We start from the raw sequence: 14,677 nt of genomic DNA, 5'->3' as shown, positions 1-14,677 counted from the left end.
AATTTGAGGATTTGTCAGAACTGCCCAGCACCTAACCCAGTAATCTGAAGTTACCAAGTCTTCCACGAAAGTAGCCATCACTTAGAGTTATTGGGTCTTCCTATATCTGCCACTCAACCCCCACCCACCCTATCTTTTGTGGGACTCTTTGCTTGAACACTCATGAAGCACGTATATTTGGCTACTTAAAGCTATATGTGCTCATGAAGAGAAAGTTCTAAATGTTTCTGTGACCCAGTACCAGTGATACCATGGATTATATTCCTTGGAGTACTGAGAAAAGTGTTAAATCTTCCTAATAAGTATGAAAAACTAAGAAAGTGGGGAAACCTTACATTGACTAGAAGCCTGAAGTTTGTTTTAAGAATTAACTAAATTTCTCAATACCTGAAAATAAAATTGTACAGTAACAATGAGAAGTGACCATAAAAAATATGTGTGGGCTGAAATAGCTTTTGAGAGTAAAAGATGATTTTCTTCTAAGCAGGTGGGAAGGAGTAGTGGTGAGAAAGAAAGCAAGGATTCCCGTGCACTTAAGTGAGTCCAGCTCATCCAATAAAATGGTTACATAAATGTTTGCTGGCACTGTAATAAATGCATATGACCATGTGTAAAAATCACGTGGGTAAGTTTTGAATTTCATTCTCCAAGGCGTAAATCATAATCCCTTCTATGTTGGTCCTATTAGGCATTCCATTTTTCCAAAGCCCTTCAGAAACTTCTAGTCCAAAGGCAAAGATCACTGTGAGTGTGCCTCACTGCCTCAATCAAGAAATACTTTTCTATCACTCTGCACATCGTCAAACAGTAAAAAGTGAAAGTGTAGAAACGTGAGATAGAACAGTGTTTAACACTGGCACAACATTCCTACAAGTCTGGAATAGGTCTTCCTTGGGAATTGCTTTATTTTCCATCAGATGTCAATAAAGGAAGTAGCTTTAAGTGAGCCAAAAGTAAGAAAAGAAACCTACCAGATATCCTTACCACACACAGAGGTGACAAAAATTACACTGCAAAATGAGGCGAAAAGTAAATGATTCCAACAAATAAACCCAAAACATTATGGCACATTTAAAAGAAATGAAGGCATGATGGTAATATTTGTAAACGGTTTAACCATCAACACAGAGAAAGGTGTGAAATGTCCAATGTCTTTCATCAAGATGGAAAGAAACACAGAAAATAATGTTAAAGTTATTGACTGCATAATCAGAACATAAAGAAAATATTAGAGAGCTAAGAGAGGGGAGAGAGATCAAGAGTCCGTCTCCTTTGGGTCCACGGGAAAAACAGAGCAAGTGTCACAGGATGAAGGGTGTCCGTAGGTGCCCAACAGTGGAGAGAATTTCACCCAGCACTGAAATCACAAACCCTGCTCCATTCAGGAAGCCTAGAGGGCAGCCCAGTGTGGAAACATCAGGAAGAGAACAAGGGACCCCATGTGAGTAGCCTCCCCCTGCCTTTTTTTTTGTTTTTGGTGTAAAAATTCCAGAATCCGGTAGAAGCAGGAGGCTGGAGCAGGAGTGTGGCAGGAACGTGAGTAGAGCTGCCTCCTGGTGACCCACACACAAAGGGACCTTTCTGCTTTCTAGCACTATCCTTGGTAGAAAATAGAGTCCCTCCCCTTGGACCCTATTTATTTCAAGTACTAAAGATCACAGCGGCACAAGCCAGGGCCAGGCAGCGTTAGAGGACAGACCAAATACTGGGCTCAGATGCTTTGGGGGCAAAGGCTGCTGTATGACTAACATGATTTGGGTGTTTAGACTTAGGATCTGACTAACCAATAACAGATGGATGCAACCAAAAGCCCCAAGGGAAATTTAATGTCAACTTTAATTTCCAGAAGAGGCAAATAATATAACAAATAGAGTAAAAAATTGTTTATCCGGACGTCTACATCCAAGAAACAGCCAAACAACAGAATTAGTAGTCTAAAAGGATTTTTAAAAATAATCATCTGGTTTTTTTTAAGCATTCCAATTTTCCATCATGGCAGCATGATAATGGTGGAACCGTCTGGCAGCGAAGTGCCCCAATCCAAGCATTAAGGACAGGGAGTTATATTCCATGTTGTGAAAACCATGTCAATTTCATGAACAGCAAGTATTAACTACTAAGAAGACAATCCTGCAAACACAAATATGCCCCCCCTCAAAAAAAGAGGGGTGGAGTAACGATGTCAAGCAAAGGAAGACCCTGCTGGACTTTTCAGAGCTAATAGGTGCATCCTGTTCTTGCTTCTGCAGATGCTCACAGCAGCCCCGGGGATGTGCCACTCAGCTCTCCCTTCGAGAAAGGATCCAGGATTCGCCTGAGAAGCCCCCAGCTGCCCCCAGCTCAAGCTCTGCCTCATTCCAGACACCCTGAGACAATAACAACACAGCAGGCATGAGAGACCCTGGCCATCCTACCCAACGCTGGACCCCTCCAAAGGCAAGCTCTGCTCCACAGCTCCCTGGTGGGTTGGTCAAACTGTCCAGTCTGTATTGGTCTGAGCCTCTCTCTGCCCAATCCTGCTCACTCTCATTTTACCATCACTCACTGGCGCCCTTCCCACATCCCAACAATAAACTTGTTGCATTCCTAATTCTGTCTTAACATCTGCTTCCCAGGGAACGCAAATAAAACAATGCTCCTAAAACCAACATTACTGAAAAGTAACTTTCCCTGCCCAATGTGAAGACTGACTTTCTGGAAAATAAAATTTCATACATAATTCCAATTATTCATAATGCTATTTGGCCACTTCAAAGGAAATGAGCAAACGTCATCAATTTTAATCTTCAGTGAGTGAACTAATGATGAAAATGCTATTATTGTCATTAGGACACAAAATATTTACAGTTGTAAGTGATATATTACTTTTATATTTTCAAGTACATCTTAATACTTTTATTTGATGTAAAAATTATAGCAGATAATCCTTAGTTGATTGATAGAATGTATGCATATCAATCAATAGTTTTTCTACGACATATACTTTTTGATACTATAAAATGTGTTTATAAAGAAAGAAAAAAACCTGTGAGAGCATAGTGCTAACTGAAATAAGTCAGAGAAAGACAAATAGTGTATTATCTCACTTATATGTGGAATCTGAAAAACCAAACTCATAGAAGCAGAAACTAGATTGGTGGTTGCCAGGGGCCGGGCTTGGGGGAAACAGGGAGATTCTGGTCATCAGTACAAACTTCCAGTGATAAGATGAGTAAGTTCTGGAAAGTACTGTACAGCATGATGACTAGTTAACACTACTGTATAGTTGAAAGTTGCTAAAAGAGGAAATCTTAAATGTTTTTAACACACACACACACACACACACACAAATTAAGGTGAGGTGACGGCGATGTTAACTAACCCTATTGTAATCATCTTCCAAAATATACCTGCATCAAAACATTGTACACCTTAAACTTATACAGTGTTATATGTCAATTGTATCTCAATAAACTGGGGGCGGGGAGGAGAAAGGGGAGAGACACAAAACAAATAACAATAACAAAAACCCTGTCTTTTTTTTTTTCTAATTCATAGCCACATTTCTTTACCAGGTAACTCTTATGTCACATAAGATTTGGTTTTTGGTTTTTAATTTCAGTTTTCAAGAATCAAGTAATGGGTCTTGTTAAGTCTTTTTATTGGATGTATGTGCATTTCCCATTCTTAAAGTCTAAGAAATAAGAACAGAAGCATATTGTTTAAATTATTCATATGATAAAAATATCTTCTCTCTGAGTCTGTTTTCTTCCCTGATATCTTTGCTCATTGCTGATACTGTCGATTTTAATGTTATATTATATTATATAAGACCAGGTCTTATAGTAAAATAAAACCAGGTCTTATATTAATTTTTGCTCCAAAAGACGCATTAGAGCTGATGGCTGGCTGGGTCTTATTTTCGGGGAAACACAGTATGTATAATTCTTCCAGGACAACCTCCCCTGATGGCCAAATAGGAAACCCTCCCGTCACCTCCAGTCCCACCTGCAAGCTCTAGAGTTCTTCTGTAACTTGCAATGAAATAGGTAAATCTACATAACCTTTTTTTTTCAAACAACAATGGAAAAGTAAGTATTTGAATTGGGGGCTTTTTCAAACAATGTAAGTCATGAAAAATTTGACTCGTTTTTGACTGTGACTTTAGGCACACAGATTTGATTTGTGACGATAAAACGTAAATACAAAGATTTTAAACATAACCTATTTTAAACTTGGGTTTTAAAACAAAGGACATAAGAATCACATGGCAGAGTTATATATTTCTGTCGGCCTCAAGCTCAGTTGGCTCAATAATACCACTATCGTAAAATTTTATGGGACTAATTTGGAGGTCCGTATAAATTGGTGTTATTGTTTATTTTTGGATATTGATAATAGCAGCGTATTAGCAATAAATGTGTAATGCAAATGAACAGTTATTTCCAGAAAATCCACAAAGAATCACTCAGAAATTAATAGCCATTCTTTGGTTAAATTTGTTTACTTTTTTAAAAGTACATTCTCAGAAGTAACATGTACTCTCAATTAAGCAAAACACAGCGAGGATTTTAACTTAACCCTGGAATTTGATCTTTAAAATTAAAAAAGAAAATACTTTCTCTGCTATTTACAGTTCCTGCTTTGGATAAATCCCTACATCTGGATGCCAGAGCCAGAGCAGCAAACTCCATGGAGACACACATGCAGTTTTATGCCTGCAAACCCACTGTTTTTCAGGGTAAAAGCTACTATGGGGCTTCCCCTCTCAGTTCTACCCCCATAGACACCTCGAGTGTTTCCTAAATGTACCCACGGTAAGAAACCATACGTTGTGTCTGACAACCCGGCATACACACTCGTACATACATATAGATGAGTAAAACAAGTTTTCCAGAATAATACTCTTTCTATGTGACATGCACCCTGACAGTTTCCATTCTATTCCATTCCGTCCATTTCCTTTGGTTAATAACGGCCTTGACTCTGGTCTACAAATGGGCCATGACCGCTACTTAGAATACGAGGGCTTCAGAGCCTGGCTCCAGAAAGGCTGGTCCTCAGATCTGCAGCACTGGGACTGCTGGGAGGTGCACACTCTCAGGACCACCTGAGCCCCAGGTGACCTGCGTGCACATTCACGTTTGAGAAGCCTTGCTCTAGAATACAAGTCTGCAGAGCTATGTATCTGCCATCTGAACTGAATTTAGATCAAGAATGTACCTCGAAATAGTCTCTGTTCAAAGAACCTCTGTCATTCCACTGACTTCAAGAGGCAACACATTTCCTGGCAGAAGAGTTAGGTGCAAATGAAAATTTATTTTCAGTTTCATCAACTGCATCCAATGGGGTTTCTATTCCCAGCCCAGGATTCTACCTGAGATCCCTGGGTCTTGGGGTTGGGGGGAATCACAGTGGGGGAGGGGGTGCTGAGTTGGCTACAATAGATGTGTGAGCATGTAAGATTGTGTGTGTGTGTGTGTGTGTGTGTGTGTGTGGAAAATATATGACATTCATCCATTTTTTAAAAAATTCCATGATTCCAAGAAGTCAAGATGAGCTATTAAACTATGAAAAGACATAGAAGAAGTTTACATGCATGGAGTAAGTGAAAGAAGCCATTGTGAAAAGGCTACATACTGCATGATTCCAACTCAGGGCCATTCTGGAGGCAGTTAAAAGATCAGCGGTTGCCAGGGGCTGGGACGGGAGGGTGGCAGAGCACAGAGACATTTTAGGGCAGAGGAAATACTCTGTATGATCCTGTCATGAGAGATACATGTCATTATACAATAATCCAAGCCCACGGAAGGTACAGCACAAAGAGTGAACCCTAATGGAAACCGTGGACTGTGGGTGACAATGATGTGTCACTGTAGGTTCATCGACTGTTAACATATTTAGCACCCCGGATGTCAATAATGGAAGAGGCTGCAGCTGTGTGGGAACGGGAGGCATATGGGAGCTCCGTACTTTTCTGCTCAGTTTTGCTCTGAACCTAAAACTGCTCTAAAAACCAAACTTTATATATATAGTATATATATGTATATACTATATATATAAAGTATATGTATATACTATATATATATATATATATAATATATATATACATAAAGTATATATATATATATATGTATATATATATATGGACACACTGCCCTTGAGAACACATTCTCTCTGCTGCAAATCAGCTAAGTGGTTGCAATCGTATCTACAAAGGAAGAGAGGTGTAAAGAGTCAGTGAAGACTGACTGGGGCCATCCGTCCCAGAATACAACAAAGTGGTCTAGGAGGTCACTCTCGCTCCATCATGACCATTGCTTATTTAATTCAATCAACACATATATGCTACGTATGTACCAGGCACAAGGTACAAGAGACACAAAAATGATTATGTGATCACTTTCAGTAATGCATAATCCTGCAAGCACAGAAAACAGATACACAAGAGAATCATCCTATGATAAATACCTCCTCCTCTCTCCAAGTGGCAAGGAGCCAGATGTCAAGATTTGGAGGATAAAAGACAAAAGCAAGAGGCCAGAAGGGCACGGAGCAAGAAATTCATAAGAAGTTCATTGGGGCTGGGCAGTGCAAGGAAGCGGATAAGCACCTTGACAGAACCATGTCAGCGCTTTCCAACCGTGATCTCTTCTGATTGGTCGGCTCCCCACTCTCACTCATGTGCCCATGCATATTACCACATATTTTAATTAACCTTTCGGGGGGACAAGCAGGACAGAGAAAAAAAAAAACCCTGCAAAGTTATGCTGGGTTCATTTTGCACGGAACGCAAAACTCCAGATGAAAGAGCCAGGATTGGATGCTGTAAGCAATTCCGCATGTCTTCTGTGAACACTGAATGACTTTGGTGGTGGTTATTAAAATAAAATATATTTCCTTTCATTTCTATTCAACAAGTTATATAGTAAAAAGCAGAGAAATAGATAAAAACGCTCTAAGTTTTAAAGCTAAGGGAAAGATGGCAAAGGAAAGCTATCAGTAGGTACGAGCAAATAAAAATGTTTATCTGCTGGGATAATCCTAAAAGTTGAAAGGCAAAATAAACATCAAAAACAATCTGTATGACACACAGGACACAGCTCGGGGTTAATGCCATCAAAATATAATTTGTACAAGTTGTTGAGAAAACCACTAAACCCTGTAAATCTTAACTGTGGAAGCATCGCCTGTGTGAGCTGACTGCATTTCTTCTTCTCGCCATGCAAATCGCTCTTACCAAGGCCACCGGTTGGTTCCATGTTGTCAGAGCTGATGGTCCTCACGGCTGCTGACCGCCACTCTCCTGTTCCTTTCCCACCCACTGGCTCTTCCTCTCAGCCCTCTTGGGCTTCCTCCTCCTCTTCCCAGCCTCTACATTGTTGGAGGGACTCAAAGCTCAACTTTGCTCTGTATCTTGATGTCTAAATGATCCCATCTCCTCACCCAGCCTCAAACATAAGCTCATGACTCACAAATGTAAATGACGCAACCAATGTAAATTATACTTCAATGGAGCTGGTAAAAAAATTTCCGTCAGATCATGTCACCCATTCTGCTTAAAACCATCCAATGGCCCCCGCTTCCCGACATGCAGAATAAAATTTAAAAGTCCTCACTTACCCTTGCATGTCAGAACTCTAACATATGGCCTCACCATTACCTCTCCAACCCCACATCCTGCAGCTCTCCCCTCACTCCACGCAAGCTTGTCTCCTTGCCTTTCCTTGAACGTGTCGAGGAAGCTCCTGCCTAACTGCCTCTGCACATGCTGTCCCCTCTCTCTGGGACACTCTTTCCCCACATGATCACATGGCTCGTGCTCTCACTTCCTTCAGGTCTCTGTTTGAATTTTAGCTCCTCCCAACAACCTCCCCTAACTTCTTATGTAGTAAAAGGGCACCTCTCCCCTCCATACTCTTTGATTACCTCTTTCTCACCTTACTTTTTGTTCTAGAGAATAACAATAAGCATTAATATATGAATATATATGAGGTCTGACAATTAAGTTCGCGAACTCATCCTACAACATGTGCTACACACCTCATTGCTGAGTATCACTACGGTCACCTTCGAAATGCTCCCCTTGGGAAGCTGTGCACTGACGCCAGTGCCTAGTCCACCCTTCAAAGCAATTCTGGAACTCTTTTACTGGAATGACCATCAGAGCTGTCATCGTATTACCCTTGATGTCCTGAATGTCATCAAAATGTCTTCCTTTCAATATTTCCTTTATCTTCTGGTAAAGAAAGAGTCATTGGGGGCTAGATCAGGTGAGTAGGGAGGGTGTTCCAATACAGTTATTTGTTTACTGGCTAAAAACTCCCTCACAGACAGTGCCCTGTGAGCTGGTGCATTGTCGTGAGGCAAGAGTCATGAATTGTTGGCAAAAAGTTCAGGTCGTCTAACTTTTTTACACAACTTTTTCAGCACTTCCAAATAGTAAACTTGGTTAACTGTTTGTCCAGTTGGTACAAATTCATAATGAATAATCCCTCTCATATCAAAAAGGTTAGCAACATCGTTACAAATTTGCGAATTGTCTGACCTTGCATATATGGCTACAGATATAGATATATACATACACACACATATATATGTTGTAAAGCTGATTTTATACACATATATAAATGCTGATATATATATATATATATATATATATATATATATATATATATATATATATATATATATATATTTGAACATATCCTAGCTCAACTCCTAGAATGTAAGTTTCATGTCAGCGGACATCTTATCTGTTTGGTTCATGCTATTCCCCCAGCAATGTTAAATTTCATTGAAATGGCTCAAAAAACTTACAAAAGAGATACTATAACTTCTTGATACGTATATGAAGAGATGATCGTTTGCACAAGTTTCCAAGTGAAATAACATCTATAAAACTCCACTTTCCATCCTTCAAATCAGCAAAGGTTAAAAATTGCAATAGAATGTGACAAAATGGCCCTCTGAGATCCTTCTTGGAACAGTACAGAGGGCACAATTGGGTGGGGAGATGCTGGTATCAAAAGCCTTAAAAATGTTCCTACTCCTTGAATTAATAAAGGTTTCTGATCAGAGAAATGCTGAAGGAAGCGATCTCTTCAGATTAACCTGGTAGCATGAGGTAAGAAGAAGAATGGAAGGAAAGGTGGGTGAAGAAAGCAGCCGGCAGAAGAACAGTTCGGGACCCCAGTGAGAAGGCATAATGTCCCACAAAGAAAAGGTGCTGTGAGTGAGACAAGAAGTGACACGTGACAGGGAGAAGAGAGTTACAGGTATGCCTTAAGTGTTCAGCCTGGTCACTGGGACAAGTGGCCATCATTAAAACGGGATGAATAACAATTTTTAGATGATGATGATGATGATGGCTCACCACTGCTATTTACTAGACACTGTTCTAAGCCCTTCACATGAATCACCTCTTATCTTCCTACAACCCTAGGAGGTGGATACCATTATCTTCATTTCACTGATAAGAGAACTGAGTGAGGCTCAGAGGGGCTCAGTCATTTGCCCAAGATCAATCAGCAAACTTTATGCCTGGGATTGTAAAGCAGGAAGTCTGGCTTCACAGCTCGCCTGCTCACCGTTACTCTATAGCTGTCTTGTCCCAAAGGGGAAGAGGTGCTGAAAATGAGACAAGGTTGTAGAATGCATGAACCTGGCCTTGGTGGAGGCTGAACCTCTGTGACCTCAGCAAATGACCTAAACTCTGGATTAAATGCACCAGAGTATGCAAAGATGCTCTGAAGACTCAAAACATCACACAAACAAATATATAGTCACATGATGTGAAGCACAGCGTAGGGAATAGAGTCAATGGAACTGTAACAACTACTGTGTTTCCCCAAAAATAAGACCCAGCCAGACAACGCATCCTTTGGAGCAAAAATTAATATAAGACCTGGTCTAATTTTACTATAAGACCAGGTCTACAATATAATTAATATAATATAATATAATATAATATAATATAATATAATATAATATAATATAATATAATATAATACCGGATCTTATATGAATTTTTGCTCCAAAAGATGCATTAGAGCTGATTGTCCAGCTAGGTCTTATTTTCAAGGAAACAGGGTACGTACGATGTCAGAGGGGTAACAAATTGGGGGAGGGGAGTTATCACTTTGTGAGGGGTGTAAATGTCTAACTATTACATTGTTTTGTACACCTGAAACTAATAAAACAAAAAAAATGTAGGGTAAAAAGTATAAAATTATGTCAGTTAATTACTTTTTAAAAAGTACTAGGTGTTTGTGGTACTTACCGGCTTTAACAATGTTTGTATTTTGTTGCCATTTCCTTTCCTATTATAAATGCCCATGTTCATATATAAAAATAAAATAAAATAAACAAAAAACATCACTCAAATGGAAGCCTGGCTCCTCCAACTGGTTGCTGAGTTGCAGGTACCTGTGCCCACACCCAGGTGAGGGGCTAACAGGTACTTAGAAATGTGAGGCTGGAGAGGAGAGGGGAAATCAGAGGCAGAGAGAGCAGAGTCCCCTGTACAAAGGTAATAACCGAAGCCACGAGATTTGGGGATCAGAGGTAAAGAAGGTGCAAAAGGGAAAGGAGAAGGTGGAAACTAACCCCCAAGGAAGACTTGCTCCCACTTATTAGTGAGAACAGGCAGAAAGTTGGGTATTCTCATTGGAAAAGCACATTTCCCATCCTGAACTTCTTGTACCCTGAGCTAACCTCCAACACATGCCTCCCCCACACCAGCAGTCCCAACGCTGAGTCTTGCAACACGGATAATGACGCTGAAACCACAACTTCACAAAGGGAGCTGTGCAAGCAACAGCGGGGTCAGCCATGCTGACATCTCTCACACACTCAATTGCTGGGGGCTGACCTGAAAAAGTCTTGATTCCGATTCCTGATAAGTTCATTTCCCATGAGGCAGAAGCAATGAGTGACAGTTCTCTTCTGGAGTCTTACACCCAGTCACAGAACCCACGAAACATGTTGGCATTTTGAAATTCAAGTCCAAACAATGTTTCCTAAACCTTTACAGGTGTGAGTATGTTATTCAGAGCAGCCATGCAGAACAATGCAGGCTCCAGTGTAGACAGGAAAGAAAAAAGAAAAAAAAAACATCACTTGCTCTGATAAATATTTCCCAATTGATTATCTCAGGCTAGGTTAATAATTAATAATTATCCATTATCTAAGTAGGGTCCACAGAAACACCTCAGGCACTTGTTAAAATGCAATCCCTTGAGTCCAGCCCAAACATACTGCAGAAGCATCTTTGGGGGGAGTGCAGGGATCTGCGTTTTTGAGTAGCTCTCCAGGACGCCTTCTGAGAACCACCTCTGGAGAAAGATGGTCCCAGAGGCTGACTGCGCACAACTTGTAACGCTTCTCCCATGAAGTGATGTGAACCTCCAACCCCTGTCTACACCTCCTGATAAAGCTGATGCCCTCCCTGAATGCCAGGGTCAGTGAGTCTTAACGAGGAGTCACCAGTTTGGAAGACTGTGCAGCATGCCTGGAGGAGCATGCCATTGAACCCCACTGCACCCACCCTGAGCACAGCCCCCAGCAGTGGGGAACTGAGCTCAGCCCCAGGGGCTCAGGAAACGAGCAAGGAGTAACAAAAAGGATGGCCCGGCTCCAGCAAATCTCATGCAAGATACCTGCAGGCAGGTTCATCAGACGTCACAAGTTGCCACTGTTTCTGCCATATCAAATACCTTGATATATTCAAACAGTATTGTTTTCCTGGTTACAAAAATAATACGCACTCATTGTAGAAATTTTAATAAATATGCCCTTCTATGTCTAATTAAGTGCTAGTTTCCTGCAGAAAAATGGAAGTGCAGCTATAAACAGCCACCAAGTCACCAGGCTTGTCAGGATGTGCTAACCCTGCTGGAATCTGATCAAAGCTGATTTATTAAGGAAAAATTAGGCAGCGTATCAAAGGCTTACATCATCTTCACAGTGCACAGCCTTTGGGGGGAAAACTCTGGTCTCTGTTGAGTATATCCTCAAAGGATAAACTAACTTCCTGTGAAGCAAAGTGACTATAAATCAGATTTGCAAATACATGAGAAATGCTTATAACTCTGGGTCTTTCGATATCCAGGTGGGAGGGAGGCAGTGCCATCCACACTTCTCCATGGAAATGGGATAAATCACAGAGGGCCAGGAGACCACACCAATCCCTCAGTCAGGGTGCAGATTGGGGCACCTTCCCCATGAGCCTGTATTGGCATCTGCTTTGCATTATTGTTAGAGTCCCGCTCATCTACTGGGTTCTCACGCTTCCTGGTTCTCAGGCTACCCTGTGCTTAGTGCTGGCTACTTAAAAGTCTTTCAGACCCTTCCTTCTATGAGACACAAACAGCATTTAAGTTTAGCATCTTCTACAGTCAGAACTATTTAGCGCTACTTCCAGAGTGCAGGCACGGAATCACGTGGGAAAGAAGTCAGTTCAGCAGTTTGATTCTAGCTAAGTACTGACCCACTGACCCTGTGGCTGTCCAGTTCTCTCCAGAACATTCCCTCTTCTTTCTTCTCCCCTTCTACTGCTATTATGTAAGAGGACGCTAATACATAACAATCATGTATTAATGATATAACCATGTGTTATGCAATTGCTATAACATTTAATATTTGTTCTAGCAGAGAAGAACAATGGTAAACTATATAGAATAAATTTCTTTACTACAAAAGGAACATTTCTTTCCTCCGGATCAGTCTATGGATGTGAATGTGATGGACACATGAAGACTTTATGTCTGTCCCCCTGCACACCTGCAACGTTAGGTCACTTCTGTAGAGAACGCAAGTCTTTTTCAGATGAAAAAAAACACAAAACATTTCAGTAGCAATGAGCCAAAGACAAAATCATCCACTATTTACATGAACACATTAAGTGGAAACATTTATGTGCCATTTGAAAGAACATCCCCTCTCAGAAAAAAAGCTGCCCTCTTCCGCCTGGAACCAGAGACTGCTCAACACATAAAAGTTTACTGACTAAATTCCCCAAATCAGGTACTTTAAGGAAACAGAGGAAGGCAATGGATTTTCCTAGCTTTGTTGTCAAGGATACCAATTACATATACCAAAGAAAGGAGGTCCAGAAATAATTATTTAAATTCCAATAGCTGCAATTTGATAGATTTACCAAGGAAACAAACATCTTCAATATAATTCTCTCTACCTCAGAGCCAACATCAGCTATTAGTAACTGCAACTCTAATTGGCCAGTTCATCTTCAAAACACACAGGAGAAATTTGAGTTGAAACGCATTTTTAAGAAACTCTCAGGGCTACTGTTTTTCAAAATTATCACTCACTTATGTTTAGTTAACCAACACAATCATAATTAGATAAATTAGAGCTGAAAAAATGCTCATTCCTGAGATTACATCCAGAACATTTCCAATAAATGCATTCTTAAAGATCATGTTTCTCAGATTTGTCTGAGACTGCTTTGCACTTGAGGAATTAACTTTTAAAACTCTGCAATACTTGCTGGCTGACTTCATCTTGTCCTTCCGGTTGGTTAGGAACAAGCTGCCAATCAAAATGGATTTCAGCTGTTGACCCGCCTACTCTGAACTGTAGAAGACACTTCTTCTTGTATCACCTTCCCCACAAGCTTTAATTTGCTCCCTGCAGCTTCCTGGTCAACACAATCTAAATGAGAAAAGTCTTTTCCACCCCCCATCTGTGTGTAGCACGGACACATTTACCAGAATGTTCCAGAAGTTTCTGAAGAAAACTTATCATATCCACAAGAGATTTCCCACTTGCACTTCTGTAGACATAACTGCTATGTCCCAATAGAATATCACACAGAAATCAAGTTACAGTGTCCCTGTAAGGATCTCTGTCCCTGGATAAAATTCAGAATCTTCAACACCCCTAGGATATATCCATTTCTGAAACGTCAAGAGCTCCCACAAAGCTCAAAGCATGCACTGAAGCTGACACTTCTAATTCCATTTTCAAAGAAACCAAATATGCATGCATGTGAGTTGTACATGGTACATAACATTCCCAAATAGGCTAATTTTAAAATGGGTGTGTCTGTGTGTGATATTTTCTAGGGCGTTTTATATTTTAGTCCAAGAAAAGGTAAATTTCTCAATACCACACACTCTCCTTTCAGTTAGAAGCTGCTTTTCATTTTCAATAAATGTTTTAGGCAAAAAATGTAAATTAGTAAAACGTATGAGGCCACTCAGGGAACACGAATTCTATGGGGAACACGAAGAACTGGCAATGCAGGGAATGATTTGGGCCAGTGTAGACAGCTGAGCTACACAGTACAGGTGTAGACAATATCTGGACACTGTGGCTCTGGCCCCCATTTTTTCTGTAACTGTTATTTGGGCCGCGTACATTAGAACCATCACTTCCTTTCCTCCCTGTGGCTATACCCGCATATACATGGAATACTGACACACAGGGTCTGGTTTCCTCTTAGGGACTTGCCTTGGCACAAGTCTCACTTCCTTACCCTCTCACCCCCAGAGCTGCGGGGAAGTGCTGTCAGTGAGCAGTTGGGGCAGGTGTGACATGACAAGCTGCTGAAGTGTTGGCATGCCCAGATGAAACAACGTCTGAGCACTGGAGACCCAGGCGTTCCCCTTCTAGTCTCTTCCTAGGTAACCCCCGGCAGTGTCATGGAGCTGGGGTTAAAACAGAAGTTGGGAGG

At 40.8% G+C, this 14,677-nt stretch overlaps 1 protein-coding gene across 1 annotated transcript in view; it reads right to left on the bottom strand.

The window, feature by feature from the left end:
* Positions 1 to 14,677, bottom strand: part of ERG (ETS transcription factor ERG) — a 250,674-nt gene that overhangs the window by 157,731 nt on the left and 78,266 nt on the right. The gene's annotated exons all lie outside the window — the stretch shown is intronic.

This window comes from Rhinolophus sinicus, linkage group LG01 (assembly GCF_036562045.2).
Source record: "Rhinolophus sinicus isolate RSC01 linkage group LG01, ASM3656204v1, whole genome shotgun sequence".
Lineage (NCBI taxonomy): Eukaryota > Metazoa > Chordata > Mammalia > Chiroptera > Rhinolophidae > Rhinolophus > Rhinolophus sinicus.
This window is presented reverse-complemented; position numbering and strand designations above follow the sequence as displayed.